At 34.9% G+C, this 19,678-nt stretch overlaps 1 pseudogene; it reads left to right on the top strand.

Moving 5' to 3' along the window:
* Nucleotides 1-679: 679 nt before the first annotated feature.
* Nucleotides 680-19,678, top strand: part of LOC136028183 (uncharacterized) — a 66,433-nt pseudogene continuing 47,434 nt past the window's right edge.

Below are 19,678 nucleotides of genomic sequence, written 5' to 3'. Positions count from 1 at the left end.
CTGTTCTTATTCCCATGATTCCAATGCATCTGCCTTTTCAATTTAAAAGATTGCAATTCCCAGTTCGATTAGCATTTGCAATCACCATTAACAAAGCTCAAGGGCAATCATTAGAAAAATGCGGTATAGATCTTAATATGGATTTTGTTTCCCATGGACAATTATATGTTGCATGTTCTGGAGTCGGTAAACCGGACGATCTATTTATATACACAGACAATGGGACTGCGAAGAATGTTGTATATCCACAAGTTTTACGCAGTTAAAAATTAGCACCTTGCTTACGTGTTTCCTTAGGGAGGAGCTAGGCTTGCGGCTCAGAGAGAAATTACCAAAAGAAAGCGCGTCGATGTATTACAAGAGCAACACGAAACCTGGCTTGCGGGTGAAAGATAAGTAAAAAAAGAATGCGTGTCGAGGAATTACCAGAGTATATCAGAGGAATTACCAGTTGTATATCTGCAAGTTTCACGCAGTTAAAATTAGCACCTTACACACGTGTTGCCGGGGCACACTCCGGAAAAGAAAACTAAAAAAAGGTAAAATAAAAAAAAAAAATGAAAAAAAAATTAAATGAAAAACCAGGGTTTACAAGAATTTAAAAACCTTAAAAATGAAAACTGAAATATTGAAGCTTAGTAGATATAAATGTTTGAAATTGGACTTGCTTGAATAATCAATGGACTTGCCTGCCGCATGTCATGCTGGGGCCCAGGTCCCTGCTAATGATATGTATAAAATTAGAAGGCCTCCTTTATGTGAGTATTTCTAGTCAGTTCAAAACCCCTTTATGATGATCTGAACAGCATAAAATTAATGGTAACTCGTATGCATTGAATGTATAGACCTTCAGTCTTAAGAATATGATCGTAATGCGTACATAGAAATTAGGTTTAAACACTTAAACCCCATTGTGTTGTTCAGTGCCACACTAGAAGTGAACAAAGAAAAAAAGAAGTTTTTCTTGTTGATAAACATGGATAACGGTGATTCTTCCTTCAAGGGTTTCGACTATGACGACTCCAATTACGGAGTTTAATTTCGAGCCGTTGGCATTTTTGAAGAATTTCAGGCTAATTTTCGATGTCTCAATTGATAGTTTTTCGCAATAGTATTATACCAAAAAATATATTATCGAAAAAATGGTTCTTATTCCTGAATCAGCTTAAAATGACAATTCTTCTTCACTTGACATTTTTATTATTCAAACTGTTTTTTTTTATTTCCGGTTACTGTTCGGGCTTTACTTGGTTGTGGGGTATGCCACAACCATGATGCGTTCATGCCCACCTGACGGTTTTCTTTTACCTAGTGCAAAAAAAAAATACAAATGTCTATTATCACAATATTTAAATGTATACATCACACGCAGGACTTTGTAAAGAATAGATTGCAGGAAATCAGGTAACGAAATGAATCGAATAATCGAAGGAATGAATTCTTATCCTTGCAAAAAGCAAATATATTAGCTTTCAAATGATTCCTTAAATATCTCTCTATGATTTTTCAGATAGCGACAAACTAGAAAAAGGTGATTTTCCTTGTTGCTCAAGATTGGGCACTTCAATTCGCCAGTGCGGGATTGTTCGCCATTGTTATTTCGATCGTACAGTTTTATATCGATCCAACTCATTTTTGTGGCATTTCAGCAAGGGTTTATTTAGGCTTTTTTTCGGGGAAGGGGTACAAATTTTTTTTTCGCCCCCAAAGACATAGTTATTAGGTTTTTCGACTATGGTGAACAAAATAGCTATATCAAAATATTGACCCGGTGACTTTGGGGAAAAGGAGAGCGTGGGAGGGGGCCTAGGTGCCCTCCAATTTTTTTGGTCACTTAAAAAGACCACTAGAACTTTTAATTTCGGTTAGAACGAGCCCTCTCGTGACTTTTTAGGACCACTGAGTCGATACGATCACCCCTGAGAAAAAAAGACAAAACAAAAAATAAATAAACACGCATCCGTAATTTATCTTCTGGCAACAAATGTGAAATTCCACATTTTTGTTGATAGGAGCTTGAAACTTGTACAACATGGTTCTCTGCTACGCTGAATCTGATGATGTGATTTTCGTTAAGATTGTATGACTTTTAGGGGGTGTTTTCCCCTATTTTCTAAAATGAGGCAAATTTTCTCAGGCTCGTAACTTTTGAGGGATAGGACTAAACTTGATGAAACTTGTTTATATTTAACATCAGTATTAAAATGCGATTCTTTTGATGCAACTATTGGTATCAAAATTCCATGTTTTAGATTTTCGGTTACTATTGAGCCGGGTTGCTCCTTACTACAGTTCGTTACCACTAAGTGTTTGACAATGGTCAAGATTTGTGACTTGCAGCTTCTTCCCCGGGGACTGTGAGGGAGTAAGTCATCCCTAAAGACATAGGTAATAGGTTTTTCAACTATACTGAACAAAATGGCTATCTCAAAATTTTGATGCAGTGACCTCGGGGAAAATGAGGGTGGGAGGGAGCCTAGGTGCCTTCTAATTTTTTGGTCACTTAAAAAGGGCACTGAAACTTTCAAATTCCGTTATAATCAGCCCTTTTGCGACATTCTAGGACCACTGGATCGATACGATCACCCCTAACAAAAAACAAATAAACTCGCACCCGTGATCGGTCTTCTGGCAAAACAAAAATACAGAGTTCCACATTTTTGCAGATACGCTGAATGTGATGGTGTGATTTTCCTTAGGATACTATGACGTTTAAGGGGTGTTTCCCCCTATTTTCCAAAATAACCAAAATAAGGCAAATATTCTCAGGCTCGTAACTTTTGATGGGTAAGACTAAATTTGATGAAAATTAATGTTTAAAAGCAGCATAAAAATCCGATTCTTTTATGTATGTGTTAGTATCATAATCCGTTTTTTTTTTAGTTTTGATTACTATTGAGCCAGGTCGCTCTTTACTACAGTTCGTTACCACGAACTGTTTGAAAATCTTTTACATATTCTCTGGTTATTCTTAACTCATTATTTTGTAAAATTGGGATACATTTATAATAAGAGCAAAAAATACTAACCTATAAAACACAACCATATAAAATATAAGAACTAATATTGCATAATATAAAAGAAGTAAAATTTCATTCAGAAGAAAATGTTTCAAACCACGAATAACTCCAACTACTCTAGCCACTTTGGAAGTATTAAATTATTGTGTTCGTTCCAAGATAAATTGCAATCAAGAAAAAAACAAGATATCACACATAGTTTACCTGATTAGACGGCTCTCCACTCAGTAACATTTTTCCAGGATAACGACAGGTTGACTTTCCTTTTTTTCTTCTTTTAAGGTCCGTTCGCTGGTGCACTGACACACGTTATTGGTTGTAGGCTGACTTCGATTACTGGAACTATTGTTAGATGTTTGGTATTTCTTTTGGCGTCCCAGGCAACAAACATCTATGTACTCTTTTTAACCTTGGGTATTAGGGGAGGTAAGTGATCAGTTTGATAAGTTCCAGCATGTTTAAAAAGAATTGAATTTAATCTAAAAACAAACCTTTTATGTATAGGAAAGATGAATGTTATTAAATTTAATTTTCAGATTACTTCTTACTGTAAGCTTTCATGGATTGCAGAATTTTTTTTCGGAGTTTTCGGAGTTTTCCCCTTGGAAAATCCCCTCACGCAGAAAATTGAGCAGCCATAGAGAAAGTACAAAGTAGATAACTAAAAATGTCGGTCAGATGTCTTAAGGGGTAAGGAAAGGACCAGATAAAAAAAAAACAGTTTTACGGCAGGGGCTGGCTGGTCTCCAATTACTTTCGACTTATACAGAAGGACTAGAATTCTCAATGTCCAATCCGATGAGCATCCTCCGAAGTTTCTGCAACCACAAGGGGGAGGTTAGGGATAAAGAAGGGGCAGCCCCCCTCCAATACGGAATAAATTCTGCTAGTTTTGGGGTTTAAGGTTACTCTTTACTTTCACAATAAAAGCGTAGGCCAGAAATATTCCCAGAAATCAAGAGGTATTAAATATCAATATTTGTCCCAAGGCATTGGCACTGCGTGCTGACACCTTGGAACTTGATGGAGTTCCCCCACCACCTTCAGCTGCGCCCTTATTAGCATTATATATGCCTTAAACGTTCAAACTAATAGCATACATATTAAAACATTTAGACTAATCCAATGAGGAAAAGACAAAATTCCCACGTGGTATAATAATTAAGTTGAAATTTGTTGAGATGGTGATTAGCTATCCAACTACTGGGCATCTTATCATATTCGATGGTAATATACCTATTCTCAGACTCGTTCAAGATGGGAATTTCTTTGTTTGTTTGCAGTGGGAGAAGGAGAATCATGCAAAATAATAAGTCCTTCAAAGAAACTTGGTTACTTCTTTGTAGAGTGTTTATCACGTAAAAATGAACAAAGTCTAATAAAATTTACAGTGCCCTAATTCTAGTCAACTACAGACGTTCAGTCAAGGAATATTCGCTTGTTTTGACAATTTAATAGCCAACTTAGTCATTCAAACATCTGTACATTTAGGAGAGGGGCAAGGACTTTTTTTTAGACAGGTACAAAAAAGGTATTCTAAAAATTCTAGGGGAACTTTTTTGTTTTTATTTAATTTTTGCACTTATTATTTTTAAAAGGTATTTTTACAAATCTGGGGCAAGGGAGGTCGTTGCGAGGTCGTTGCAACCAAGTTTTTCATCAGTAAGTTTATGCATTTGCAGGCCTCAAATTTTTCCTTCTTTTTTTTAGAAAATATAAATTAACAATATGACATGATAGAGCACACAAATTTGTATGTTTTGGCTCCTAGCATCAGATTAGAACATGTTTGACATGGTTGCAACATATATGTTTACATTTAAAAGTAATGATCAGTTTGGGACAATACAACACCATTATCTAATTGATGAGTAAGCGTCTTGTTAAATTACTAACTTAGAGGTTGACCTATAAAGGTTTTTCCCCATATTAGAGAAAATAATAGAAGTTTTCCAATGTTCAGGATTTTAAAATAAAAATAGATTATAGTGATCCTCTCCCAGAAATTTCTAGATCTTTTGGTGAATAAACCGACTCCCGTAGAAGCAAAGAGGATGCGGTATCGTTACAATAGACGACAAATTATTATGGAGTAGCTCAAGGACATTGACACCATGGGAAACTTAACGTTTTTGGGCCCCAAATCAAAACATAAAAAAAAAAAAATCAGAAAGTTTTTCTAGCTTGTTCATTCGAAAAGTAAGTTTTCAAAATGTAAACAAACGATCAGGAGTTAAGAAAAATATTTGTTTGAAAAGGGGATTTTTCTTTTTACTTTCAACGGAAAGTGAAGCTATTCTAGTTTCGTGCGGTTTGCTATTCCCAAAAGAAACAGAGAAAAAATGACATATTCTGACCTATCCAACAGTGCACCAATTCTGAACTATATTCTGAACAGTACATCAAAATATTTTGAACTATTGAACAAATGTACCATTGGGGGGGAGGAGGGGCTACTGCCCATTTCCTAGGTTTTATTCCATGGTAATGAGCTCTTAATCAGTTTAGGAGTTCATAAACGATATAGTAATAATAATATCTCACGAGTAAGAAGTAAGTGAGCATTCGGTTTATTTATAATAACGTCATAATCACGCACCAATTAACAGAAAATGGCTATTCACACCTTACATTTGCTAAAGGTAGAAACATCAAGAACAGGTTCATTGAACCTCTAGCAGTTGACAGAAGGACAATATAGAACATTTCCAAGAAAGTTCTTTTTAACTAGGAAAACTAATTGGACAGAGTTTAGGAAGGGGTGAATGGTGACACTCCTCTGAAAATAGCGTCTTCAATTGACTTGCATTTCTATATGGTCTTTTTCTACAAAAAAAAAGTTTCGGCTTTATTACGAAAGAATGGATAATTTTATTATTATAGAAGTATATCGAGCAAAACAAATAATTCAGTGCTTTATATATAAATTTTTGAAATTGCCGCAACGTAAGAAAATTTTTACTTATCGCGCAAATACACGGCATAAGCAGGACTGTCTTCAGGATAGGGTTAACTGGTTCGACCTCCTCCATCCCCAGAAATATATGTCCAACTCGTAAAAAAGTAAAAAAATAGAAGTAAAAGAAAATCTTTGTCACGTTTTTAGTTTTTTTTTCATCCTTGTCCCAAAAAAATGCCCCGCATAAAAAAAGTCCTAGTTCCTGCCCTGGGCACAAGGCATGATTTTGGGATAGCTTTATTTTTTTGATTCATTAATTTGGGAGCATTGTGACATACGTTGTGGTCCCATTTAGTATATTTTTCTCCATTTCAGAAATGAGGGTACAAGGTAAGCTCAAGTAGCCTGATAGCAGACAAGGTTGTATCCAGGGATGTGGGTAGGGGTTTGACCCCACACCCTCCCAGAAAAAAGTTTATCCAACACGTAGAAACATAAATAAAATGCATATAAGCAAATTTTGATGTGTTTTTAAGTTCTTTACACCCCCGCCTCGTCACAGGCACACACAAATCCTGGATATGGCCTGACAGTATAGCATATCTATCTATCTATCTATATATATAAAAATAAGTTGTCTGTCTGTGTGTCTGTCTGTGGATCAGGTGACGTCATGTTTCTGTGTTGACTGACGTCATGTCCGAAGATATACTCCATCGAAAACAGTTAGAGACGTCAGATATGACTTTTGATTTTACATCAGAAATTTATAACTACACTTTAGTTGTTATAGAAGATTTGTGCGTACGTATGGCAAACAAACCTCTTCAGGATTTGGGAATGCCTTCACCTAACCGTATCGCTGCTGTTTCGACATGTGTAGAATTGGATCGTGAACAAAGTTACAGTACGAGTGATCTATTGTCGTATGTACAAAATAACATTTCCAAGTTAACGTCGGAACAAAAAGACATTTATGATTCGATAATGCATTGTGTCGATAACAACGTTGGAGAAATTTTCTTTTTGGATGCGCCAGGAGGTACTGGTAAAACATTTGTGATAAAACTGATTCTGGCATCAATTCGATCAAAAAATGAGATAGCGTTGGCAATTGCGTCGTCCGGAATAGCCGCAACATTGCTGCCTGGTGGAAGAACTGCTCATTCCGCTTTGAAATTGCCTCTGAATTTGCATTCTACAGAAACTCCCACGTGCAATATTTTCAAATCATCTGGGATGGGTAAAGTATTGCAGCAATGCAAACTTATTATTTGGGATGAGTGCACAATGGCACACAAAAAATCGCTCGAGGCTCTGGATCAATGGTTGAAAGATTTGCGAGGGAAGTCGAAACCCTTTGGCAGAACATTAATATTGCTTGCGGGAGATTTCAGGCAAACATTACCTATAATACCTAAATCGACTCCTGCAGACGAAATGAATGCTTGCCTGAAAAATTCTAATTTATGGGCACACGTAAAAACATTAAAATTAACTACAAATATGCGTGTCCGATTGCAAAACGATGACTCTAGTCAAACATTTTCAGATCAATTGCTGGCAATGGGAAACGGAAAGCTCCCAGTAGACTCAATTTCAGGACGTATACAACTACCTGCTGATTTCTGTAATTTAGTGACGTCCAAAAATGAATTGATTGAAAAAGTATTTCCGAATATTCTAAAAAATTATAAAAATAATAAATGGTTAAGTGAAAGAGCGATTTTCGCACCCAAAAATATAGACGTCCACGAAATCAACAATATTGTTTTGACCAAGATTCGAGACCAGGCAGTCCTTTATAAGTCAGTCGACACAGTTTTGGAACCAAATGAAGCGGTTAATTATCCATCTGAATTTTTAAATTCCATAGATCTTTCAGGGTTTCCACCACACGTGCTACAACTAAAAATAGGCGTACCAATAATACTTTTAAGAAATATCAACCCACCAAAGCTTTGCAATGGCACGCGACTTGCCGTAAAAAAAACAATGGCAAACCTAATAGAGGCCACAATCTTGACAGGGCCTTTTGAGGGTGAGGCTGTTCTTATTCCTCGCATTCCCATGATTCCAACGGATCTGCCTTTTCAATTTAAAAGATTGCAATTCCCAATTCGATTAGCATTTGCAATCACCATTAACAAAGCTCAAGGTCAATCATTAGAAAAATGTGGTATAGATCTTAATACTGATTGTTTTTCCCATGGACAATTGTGCGTTGCATGTTCGAGGGTCGGTAAACCTGACAATCTATTTATATGCAGCGACAATTGGACAGCGAAAAATGTTGTATATTCGCAAGTTTTACGCAGTTAATTTGTATTGTATCTATCTATCTATCTATCTGTATAAAAACGAGTTGTGTGTATGCATGTTTGTTTGTTTGTAAAAAGAGCGTTTGCATATGACGTCATTATTAGTACATACGGCTTTGTATATGCACAGACAATGGGAAAGCCAAGAATGTTGTATATTCGCAATTTTTACGTAGTTTAACTCCTGCAGAAGAAATGAATGCTTGCCTGAAAAATTCTAATTTATGGGCACACGTAAAAATATTCGTCCAAAAATGAATTGATTGAAAAATTATTTCCGAATATTCTAAAAAATTATAAAAATAATAAATGGCTAAGTGAAAGAGCGATTCTCGCACCCAAAAATATAGACGTCCACGAAATCAACAATATTGTTTTGACCAAGATTCGAGACCAGGCAGTCCTTTACAAGTCAGTCGACACAGTTTTGGAACCAAATGAAGCGGTTAATTATCCATCTGAATTTTTAAATTCCATAGATCTTTCAGGGTTTCCACCACACGTGCTACAACTAAAAATAGGCGTACCAATAATACTTTTAAGAAATATCAACCCACCAAAGCTTTGCAATGGCACGCGACTTACCGTAAAAAAAAAACAATGGAAAACCTAATAGAGGCCAAAATCTTGACAGGGCCTTTTGAGGGTGAGGCTGCATATGCATATGCAACGACAATTGGACAGCGAAAAATGTTGTATATTCGCAAGTTTTACGCAGTTAATTTGTATTGTATCTATCTATCTATCTATCTATATAAAAACGAGTTGTGTGTATGCATGTTTGTTTGTTTGTAAAAAGAGCGTTTGCATATGACGTCATTATTAGTACATACGGCTTTGTATATGCACAGACAATGGGAAAGCCAAGAATGTTGTATATTCGCAATTTTTACGTAGTTTAACTCCTGCAGACGAAATGAATGCTTGCCTGAAAAATTCTAATTTATGGGCACACGTAAAAATATTAAAATTAACTACAAATATGCGTGTCCGATTGCAAAACGATAACTCTGGTCAAACATTTTCAGATCAATTGCTGGCAATTGGAAACTGAAAGCTCCCAGTAGTGGGAAAGCCAAAAATGTTGTATATTCGCAATTTTTACGTAGTTGGAAACACGTATATAAATTTATCTATATTCACAGGTGGGACATAGGGACACAACTACAATGGCGCGTAACTAATATGGCGCGTAACGACTTACGCGCGCGGGGGGGGCTTGGGGGGCGCGAAGCGCCCCACCAATTAGGTGTTGGGGTGGTGCGAAGCGCCATCCCAACAGCTAGTATCTATATATATAAAAATAAGTTGTCTGTGTGTCGAGTGACGTCATGTTTGTGTGTCGACTGACGTCATATTTGTCGACTGACGTCATATTTGTCGACTGACGAAATTACAGACCGGGACATCGGGACACAAATGACGACCGGGACACCGGGACACAAGGAATATAAATTACGCCACGCCCTGCTTTTGACGCCTTTTTATCGTTATAAAAAATGAAACTAAAAATACACTGCCCTACTGACCATCCTTTTGAGATCAACTTAGCAAACGGCTTTTCGAAATTATTTCACAAGTATGAAAATATCAGATGCAACCTTGAGTGATTGTGACGACATAACATGACAAAAGTTATATTAATATGATTCAATCGACAATAAAAAGCTGCAAGTGTTCAAGCGTACATTTTAAGTAAATGCAGCTTGAAAATACTTCTTTTATGAGCCCCAGAGGTTCAAAAGCACCTCTGTGAACCCATCTTCAAAATTATTATTTGTGACCTTTTATGGGCTGAAGAACACATATTAAATATTTTTACTGCATAGAAAGTAAAATCATAATAACTACTGAAATTTGAATAATACTTTGACAAATTAAGGAACTTCTGGCATGGATTGATTCATGCGTTAAAATCAAAACTATTAGAAAAGAAGAGAAAAAAAACAACAAGAGGAAAGTGCAAAAACATATGCAGGAAAAGACATGAAGAAGGTGTGCATGGTATAAATAACAGTCAAGTGCGAACAGTCATGTCACCTCTGATGTTTCTTCTGGTGGCAACCCTTAAAGAAAACCGAAATTACAACTTTTGGCAAAGTGACACCAATTTGGTAAGTCACCATGACCAGCAAGAGGGGCATAGAATCTGTGACTTTCCCCGAGATAATTATCTGTAAGAAAAAAAGCAATAATGTAAGACAGGCAGTGTTGCAACACACAATAATCGGATGTCAAATTTCAGCTCATCATCAAGTATAACAGATCAACGATATAAATGCATTCAAAGATACTTATAATTTTAAAACAGGAAGCCTAATTTTGTATCTTTTTGCTTCGCATTAAATTGCAGAAAATGTTGGAGCTCTAACTATTTTGTCTTGTGAATGCTGTTTTTCAGAAGAAGAAGAAAAAGAAGGATGATTGCCAAAAATGCAGAAAAGCATCTTTATGTGAGGCTTAGTCATAATATAAAAGCCAATCTACGTTCCTACTGATGCAATTTTACTTTCTATTGCTGGTAGTGTAGGCTCTTCATAGCAAAAATTCCTAGAAGGTTAAGACATTAGCAAATCAACCCTGATTCAGTTTGACAACATCTATCTCCACCTTCACCCAAAAAAATCTGAATTCAACTCAATCCTGTATAATTCAACCCAACAAAAGAAAAAAAACGAAACAAATAATTGAAGAAAAAACGGGTTTAATTTTTTTAAATAAAGCAGTGACAACAAAATAAAATAAAAACTACACTTTAACTAACAAAAAATAAAAATACTCCGGATATTTCGGCCCCACCTCCGGGAGCCTTTCTCAACGGGAAAAAAAAAAAAAAAAAAAAAAGGGAGAAAATTACAACAATTTAAGACTATTTTTAAGACATTTTAAAAAATGCCACGACAACTAAACCAAACTAAAAATATAAACAATCAAACATAAAAGAAACAAGAACTCACATTTTTAAAACCAACACTCCCGCACTTGACTGTAACTTTAGAAAAAACTGCAATAATTGTTTCTATTGGCACTTTCCTCTGCCACAATCGCTGTATAAATGGGGATCTATCAAAAATGAAAAATATAAATACTTGTGACAATACGAAAAAGAGGTCACCCAACCCCCAAATCCAATCAAAATCTTACAGGTTAATGAAACACAATTATGAATTATAAATTGAATGGATTTTTTCATTTGCTATTTTAGCTGCCGTCCGTTGACTTCTTACAGCATTGACCATGCTTTGACCTCCGTTCGCAAGGTTATTACTTGTTTCAGGACAATTATGCAAACCAATACTCATTGAAGTTTTTGACTGGTCTTTAATTAAACTATTATAAATTGAATTTATTTTAAATTCCCCCTCATCTCTATTGATACTAATACCCCCATAGATAATCTTTTTTATTTCTATAATTTCTCTGAAACTTTGTAAAAGTCCTACTGACTTATCAATAATTTTTGTCTGATCAAATAAAATACTATGATGAGGAAAATTATACACGTGACCAGCTATAGCGGATTCAAAAGTATCAGGTTTTTTATTTTGTCTTAGCGAGCAATCTATGTAAAAGTGTAGTTTTTATTTTATTTTGTTGTCACTGCTTTATTTAAAAAAATTAAACCCGTTTTTTCTTCAATTATTTGTTTCGTAAATGGAAAAGCAGTGTGGTCTAAGAAATTATTTAAAAGAAAAAAAAAGAAGAAAAACAATGATATTGAACTATGTGGCTTTTATAATAAAAGGCAAAGTTCGACTGAAATTAAACACAATGTATGCATAAGCTAATTATTTGTATGGTGTTTTTTTTTTATCTTATGCTATTTCAATGCAAGATAACTCTTTAGTCTTTATGTGAAAGAGCAAAAAAAAAAATACCTTTCAATAATACAGGCGTTTAATACAAACTACCGAAACTTGTGAAATTAGTCACAAACAGGTAATATACATGATTAATCAATATTCTCAGTAGCAGAGGATAGTTATATCAAAAATTTGTGGCTTAGGTGCTATCTGGTTGTGCCAGAAGCAAGTCCCAAATCCTCAGAAAATGTGCTAAATTACTGTATTGTATGATCATGATATTTGATATTGGATTGACGCAAAAATTTTTCTTCATATGAGCCTGTAGCTAGATCCACAGTGCTAAGGCCCGGTGAAGTGTTGCAACAGATGTAGTCTCTGGGTTAAAGTTGCAGGGCAACACTTACAACTAAGTCTTGAGTAAAAAATTGCATAATGAGTTTCATATTTGTTGTGGGATTAGGAAACTCCAGGAAGAAGTTTTATGGGCACAAAGCAACAATGAAACAAACTTGATTGTTTTTTGTTTTTTTACAGTTCTCAGTGTCTTCCAATTTTCAGTTTTTATTGCTTATATAATGTCTATGCACAACTTTTGACAGGTAAGGAACCTATTTAAAACAACTAGTTCATGAATTTCAGGTCACATCTTAACCAGATCATGAAAGAAAACAAAATATCTCATATGATCCTTGTTTCTTAGAGTACATACTCAATAAGGTATGGGTTGCAGTCATATTTGTCATATTTGTCGACTGACGTCATATTTGTCGACTGACGAAATTACAGACCGGGACATCGGGACAGAAATGACGACCGGGACACCGAGACATCTTCTATATATATAAAAATATTGTTTTCAATTTTTGCCATTTTGCTTAGTGTCTCTTTTTTTGCCTTTATTCGTTTTAAAGACAGTATTTTTATCCTAATGATGACATTCAACCATTTAGGAATGACAATATAAGCTGCACATCAGAACATAAAATTGGAACTTAGATTAGGCTTTGTTTTTGTATATTAAAGCTGAGGCTTTTAGTAACTAAATATTTCGTAAATGAGGTTTGACCGTTATCAGTTTCTTTAAAACAAAGTCAAATATTAAATTTACAACATGCATACTCACTGATGAATGAAGTTTCATCACATATATGTTGAGGAACGCAATCCAAGTAAGAACTCAATTTATTTTTCATAAATTAATTGTGGGATACCTATTCTTTAGATAAAATACATTACAGAAGACTCTTTCAAGGTTGTAAATTAGCATTTTCTGAGAATTAGAGTTTTCAGAGGTGAAGTTAGCAATGTAATCCAGTTTGTTGTTCATTAAAATATTTTCTGCATTGTACACAAGATTGTAAGTTCTTTGTTGATTGATGTCTTGTCTCAATATTTGCTAGCGTGGTTTGGTTCGAAATGCCGATATAACAATGTTGACTTCGAATGCCATGCATCACTAAGACCAGGGGGAAATATTCTGATGGTTGAATAGGATGCTTCTATTGCCAAAGATCAGTGTTACCATAGAAAACACCAACATAAATCTTAATATATAGACTTGAAAACACTTTTTTTCTTAAACCTCCGCGCTCCTCCTTCCAAAGTGTCCTCCAAGTATTGGTTGCTCTGTGAGCTTAATTGGGCCTAGGCGTATCTGATGGCCTGACAGTGGCTTAGACAGTCCTAAATAGTCTGTCTTAGCTTTAGTTCTTACTAAATAAAAAATATCAAAGGATGCACTTTCCATTTGCTTTAATATTTTATTTTACATTGGTGTCGACGCTTTGTTAACTAATACTGTTGTTACCTTATTTATCATAATAAGATAATATTCATTTTTACCCACTATTTTACATAAGCGGAATAACAAAAAGGTACAAATCATGAAAAGACACAAAAGCACGAGAAACTGAACCTAAATACGAGAAAAGGTGGTCAAGATGTTGGCACGGACCAAGACTAAACGTCGTATTTTTTAATGATTTTGAACGTAGTCCTTAAAATATATGAAATTACCGTTGCTGAGCATAAAGTACTAAATTTAGTATTATGAAAAAATCGAGAAAGGTAAACCAACAATTTAAGATGCTGTTAAAAGCTGATCTTGATTCGTACTAAATCACCATAATTCAGAATACTCTTAACACCCGCATAAAAAGCATAGAATGGTCATAAAGTGGGTGCATAGTCTAGATAGAGTTTGTCTTCTATAATGACTCCGGTTTCCAGCAACAGTTGAATTCATTAAGCGCCTGAGGCCAGAAAGAGCCCAGAGATTAACAGACAGTGGGACTGAACCAGCAAAAGGAACCTACTAGTGGAACAAGGGGAAGGTTGCAGTCCAAGGGATTTGATCCTAGACACCATAAAAAACACAAGATATTCACATTTATATACGTTGAGTTATAGCCCTGTATTTTGAAAAGAAGAGGCCACTAACTGGACAGAATGCAAAGGTCAACTTGAGAATGGCCAACCCTCAGAAAATCTTCATAGGCTAAATACAGTAAATCAGAAAAATCTGCCAAACAGGTGCTTTGAATCCCGGACAATACAGTGGCAATACACATTGCAGGCATTAAATAAGCAGGGCGAAAGTAAACCTTCCACTACTGTATAATAGAGCATCTTGTTTGGTGGCTATTTATGGCTCTTAAAAAAAGAAAACAATTCAAATTTTGGTTTTGTTTTAATTTCTAGTAACAGCCATGACGAGAAAACATTCGAAGCTTCTTCTATCATTCTGAGATTTATCATCCTGCCCAAACTTGGTAAGTTTTTCCATCTCTTTTTTTCCTTTCACTAATTATTGCTTAATCTGCTTAAAAAAAGAATAATGTTTATTTTTGAGGATGGAAGTTAAATAAAGAAACTAAAAATGGACAAAAGAAACCACAGTTTCTAGCAAGGCGCACCCCCAAACAGAAAACAAACTCGAAACTAATATTAACTACATCTGTTTGTAATGTCTGAAAATAGAACCAAAATTTTGATCATTTCTGTTGGGTTTGTAACTTATGGGAGATATACAAAGGTTCAGATAGAACTCAATGAAAAGAAAACTACTTCAAAATTGGCTGTATCTGAATATATACCTGGAATTGAGCCAACAAATTGTAGTTACTCAGATTGGTATGGACTTATATTGTATGTAGGCCAGAGAACCTTTATGATGATATAAGCAATGGAAATAATTGTTGTATTTCTTATTGACACCCAAAGTAGGCCCAAACTTGCACCGATCGGCCAACCTACTGGGCATTTATAGTGAGCTAGGCAAACTTATGATTGAGGGATTTTTTTTTAAGGAAGTGGGTTGTATTGATTCTTGAAAACCCATGGACCAAACAAGACATTTCTCCGACTGACATGGAACTTTCAAGGTAATTAGATTGGACCTCGGAACCTGAACGAGACTAGTTAAATCCGGAAGAAAATTATGTTTAAATGAGTTATCAAACAGTTCGTGGTAACGAACTGTAGTAAGGAGCGACCCGGCTCAATAGTAACCAAAACTCTAAAAAACGGAATTTTGACACCAATAGTTACATCAAAAGCATCGCATTTTAATGCTGATTTTAAATATGTAAGTCAGCATAAAAAAGGGTAATTTTGGCTAATCTGCTTTAGAATTTTAGACCGTGTTGACAATTCAGTTAAAATTGAAGACCAAGCGAACTTCAATTATGACAAAGAATTGAGGAAACAAATCTGGTTGTATTGATTCGTGATTTCCTTTTTTATTCAGACAAGGAAGTAAAACTCCTTTTTATAAATGATCTTGAAATATTTTTATTTAAACAAACAATTCGTCATCGAATGTAACATAAAAAGATTCTTCTAATGGTGGATTAAAAAACTTGGATGCCTGCATATTCAGGGATGTCTATGAACTACTTTAATCGAAAATTTTGACTGAGTATTCAAATTATGTCCAAAATTTAAGTTGTTAACCAGAATTCTAGTCCTTAAGCAGAGAAATCGAGAAAGAAACCTTACAAATATTCCTTATTTAACTTATACGAACGAGAAGTAGCGTCAATAAATATACGAACTCAAAACAAACATAAATTAAAATGAATAATTGTATCAACCATAAAGATAATGTGTAACTGCTAAAGATGAAAAATGGATCACAAAACAAGTAGAATTTAAATGAATAATAAAGTGAAACTTAAAAAAAATGAAAATTAACACAAATAGAAGCAGGGCCTCCGCCATCGAAACCTTCTCAGAGCGTCATTTGCGCTTTACTGAAAGTAAAATGTACTTTAACCATTCTTTTTTTTTCTAATCGTAACTCTAGAAAATCAAAATTCCCGATACCTCCAAGAATAAAAATTTTAATACATTAAAAAATCTGTCTACTTTCATTAGTTTTTCCCAGCAATATCAATTATAATGGGGATTTCTTTTGTCTATGTTTTGACAAGCGAAAACTACGCTTTAAGAATTATATGCACTAAAACACAAATGACAACCAACCAATTTCGACGTTCTGAGAGGGAAGAGAGGAGGGACAACATTGCTTTTATTTGGTGACCTGGATCAACCTTGTGGTATTATTTATTCATTTTTTGTGTGTTGATACTGCGACACATGAAAAACACGGTGTTTGAAATACAAATTGTGTTTAGTAAAGCACAAATGAAGCTCCGACATTTAGAAGGGTTAGGGGTTGGTAGCTCTGCTCCTGTCTGTGCTAATTTCTGTTCACTTATAGTCTTTTTCGGCTACTAATTTTAATTTCTGCTTCTCTAGGATTTATTTATAAATCTGTTCAACACAGTTTGTGCTATTTTCATAGTTGATGTCATTATTTATTCAATTTAAGTTTGTTTTTGGGTTTCATTTATTCATTGATCATAATTTCTATTGGTTTTAGTTTAAATTAATTATTAAATGACTTTATATCTACTCGGCTTAGGTTTTAACGTGGCTCTTTACCTTTCTTAAAAACACTCCTTTTTATATAAAACTTTCTTTTTTCACAATAAATCTACTAAAGATCTAGAATTTTCATCTCGTGTCTTTTAAACGCATTTTTATGCTCCACACGAGCACTAAAAATTTTATTTTCAACGCCATGAAAGTTTCACTTTGCTTATTGTTTAGCTATTTCGAAGAAAACAAAAAGAAAAAGAAATCCTTCTTTTTTCTTTAAAAACTAGTGAAAGTTTTGTCAGCTTCAAAGAAATCTCTGTCTCAATGTCCATTCAATAATAATAATTCTAATAATAATACTAAAAGAAAAATTATCTGTTACTCTATCGAACTAAATATTGCTGACCACCACAGAAACACTACGGAAGCCGTAGTTTCGTTCCATAAAACAAATAGACCAGCTATTATATGAATTGTGGGTGGATGCCGGAAGAGGTTTTCTCAGAATCATATTTATGATTCTGAAAACATATTTGGGAGAATGGGCTGTAATCCTAATTAAAGTTAGTGTAGAGTAATATGTAGTGCCATACTTAAGTCTTGGATATTTGGACCCAACCTGACTTCTGTGGTAAGACACTGGATCACCAACTTTTGTCTTCTGAACAATTGTTAAAAGTAGTTGTGGGATCTCAGCCAAACTTCATTGGAAATAAAAGTTAGAGCAATAGTTATGCTTTTTGAGCTTCAAGACTTGCTCCAATATATGAGGAGATTCTGGACAAGAGTGTCGTTGGTTCTTATCATCATATTGTCTACCAGAAAGAATCTCAACCGACTTGACGGAAAAGTACAGGTAAATGATCCTATGGGGCGCAGTGGGTTTGACCTCAGCTTGGTCATACTGGAATCAGATTTGAACCCAGAGGTAGCAACACTCAGCAGGGGTGCAAGGGCGACGCAAGGACCTTAGTAGTCAAGAAGCGTCGTTAATTCAATACCATACAGTAAAAGTGAATTTCTGGATTCTGCCTACTGGCATTTCAGAATATCTTGACATTAGCTTAATTAATCGATGGGTTTGCGAAATATAGCCAAATTTAGCCAAAAGCTATAGTCATGGCTGTGGTTGTCCGTGATCAATATGATTTCGGCGGGAACAGGGTGACATTATATTTATCATTATCCATTAAAAGAGAGTAATGAATCACAATAAGATGTCTAAACAGGTTGTAGCTAGGGATAATTTAGTTTTTTGGAAAGTCTTATAGACGGACAATATCCGCTGGAAATTGTCTTGATCCATCAGTTACGCAATTGAAACAGATATTTTGAATGCAGAGCTCCTTAGAAAGTACTCCGATGTATCGCTTTATCGTTGTTGCGTGCTCATGATTCGTTTGAGGAGGTCTCGGATTTTGCGACAAACTTGAAACGGACAATAGAAGTATTTTTTTTTCTGTTAGACAAAACCGTATGTGCTGCTTCATAAGTTTCCATTTTTCTTGCTTATGTTCAAGTGGAAGTGGTATTCCTATGTGATGCTGGCAATTTCATATTTTTTTTTTCTGTCCATCAGTTTGTTTTCATCCTAAAAGTGTTAGTGACTGGAAAGAATTTTTTAGATAGAAAATAATTTGGTTGTTTTCGAATACCTATTGATCTCAGATTGTAGATTTTCTTTTTCAAACAGTTCGTGGTAACGGAGCGACTCCGCTCAAAAGTAACCGAAACTATAACAAATGGAATTTCGATACCATAAGTCACATCAAAAGAATCGCATTTTAGTGCTGATTTTGAATATATAATTTCATCAAGTTTAGTCCTACCCATCAAAAGTTACGAACTTGAGAAAATCTGCCTTATTTTAGAAAAGAGGGAGAAAAACCCCTAAAATTCATGGAATTTTAACGAAAATCACACCATCAGATTCTGCGTATCAGAGAACCCTATTGTTAAAGTTTCAAGCTCCTATCTACAAAAATGTGGAATTTTGTATTTTTTGCCAGAAGACAGATCACGGATGCGTGTTTAACTTTTTTGTTTTTTTTTGTTTGTTATTTTTCCCAGGGGTGATCGTATCAACCCATTGGTCCTAGAATGTTGCGAGAGGGCTCATTCTAACGGAAATTAAAAGTTCTAGTGCTTTTTTAAGTGACCCAAAAAACTGGAGGGAGCCTAGTCCCCCTCCCACGCACATTTTCCCCTAAAGTCACCGGATCAGGAATTTCGAGATTGCCATTTGAGAGGGCAACTAGGCCTCCTCCTCCACCCTTTTTTTTATCAAAATCATCCGATCAAAACTATGAGAAAGTCATTAACAAAAAAAAAAATTAATATGCAAATTTCGTTTTAATTATTCATGTGCGGTGAGCCAAAATCAAAACATGTATTAATCTAAAAACATTCAGAAATTAAATAAAATACAAGTTTTTTTTAACTGCAAGTAAGGTGCGACATTAAAGCTTCAAACGAACAGAAATTATTCCGTATATGTAAGGGATTCTCCTCTCCGCAACGCCTCGCTCTTTACGCTAAAGTTTTTGTTATTGTTTTAAAAAACGGAGTTGTGACAAAGAGTCAAACTTTAGCGTAGAGAACATGGCGTTAAGAAGGGGAGAACCTCTTTCATTTATGGAAAAATAATTGTTTGTTTTAAGTTTTAGTGTCGCTCCTTACTTGCAGTTAAAAAACTTATTTTTTTTAATTTAATTTCAGCCAAAGAACTAAGGACTAAAGGTCTCTTTT

Source organism: Artemia franciscana, chromosome 1, assembly GCF_032884065.1.
Source record: "Artemia franciscana chromosome 1, ASM3288406v1, whole genome shotgun sequence".
Taxonomy (NCBI): Eukaryota; Metazoa; Arthropoda; class Branchiopoda; order Anostraca; family Artemiidae; genus Artemia; species Artemia franciscana.
Note: the sequence above shows the minus strand (reverse complement) of the source record. Positions and strands in the feature narration are given on the sequence as shown.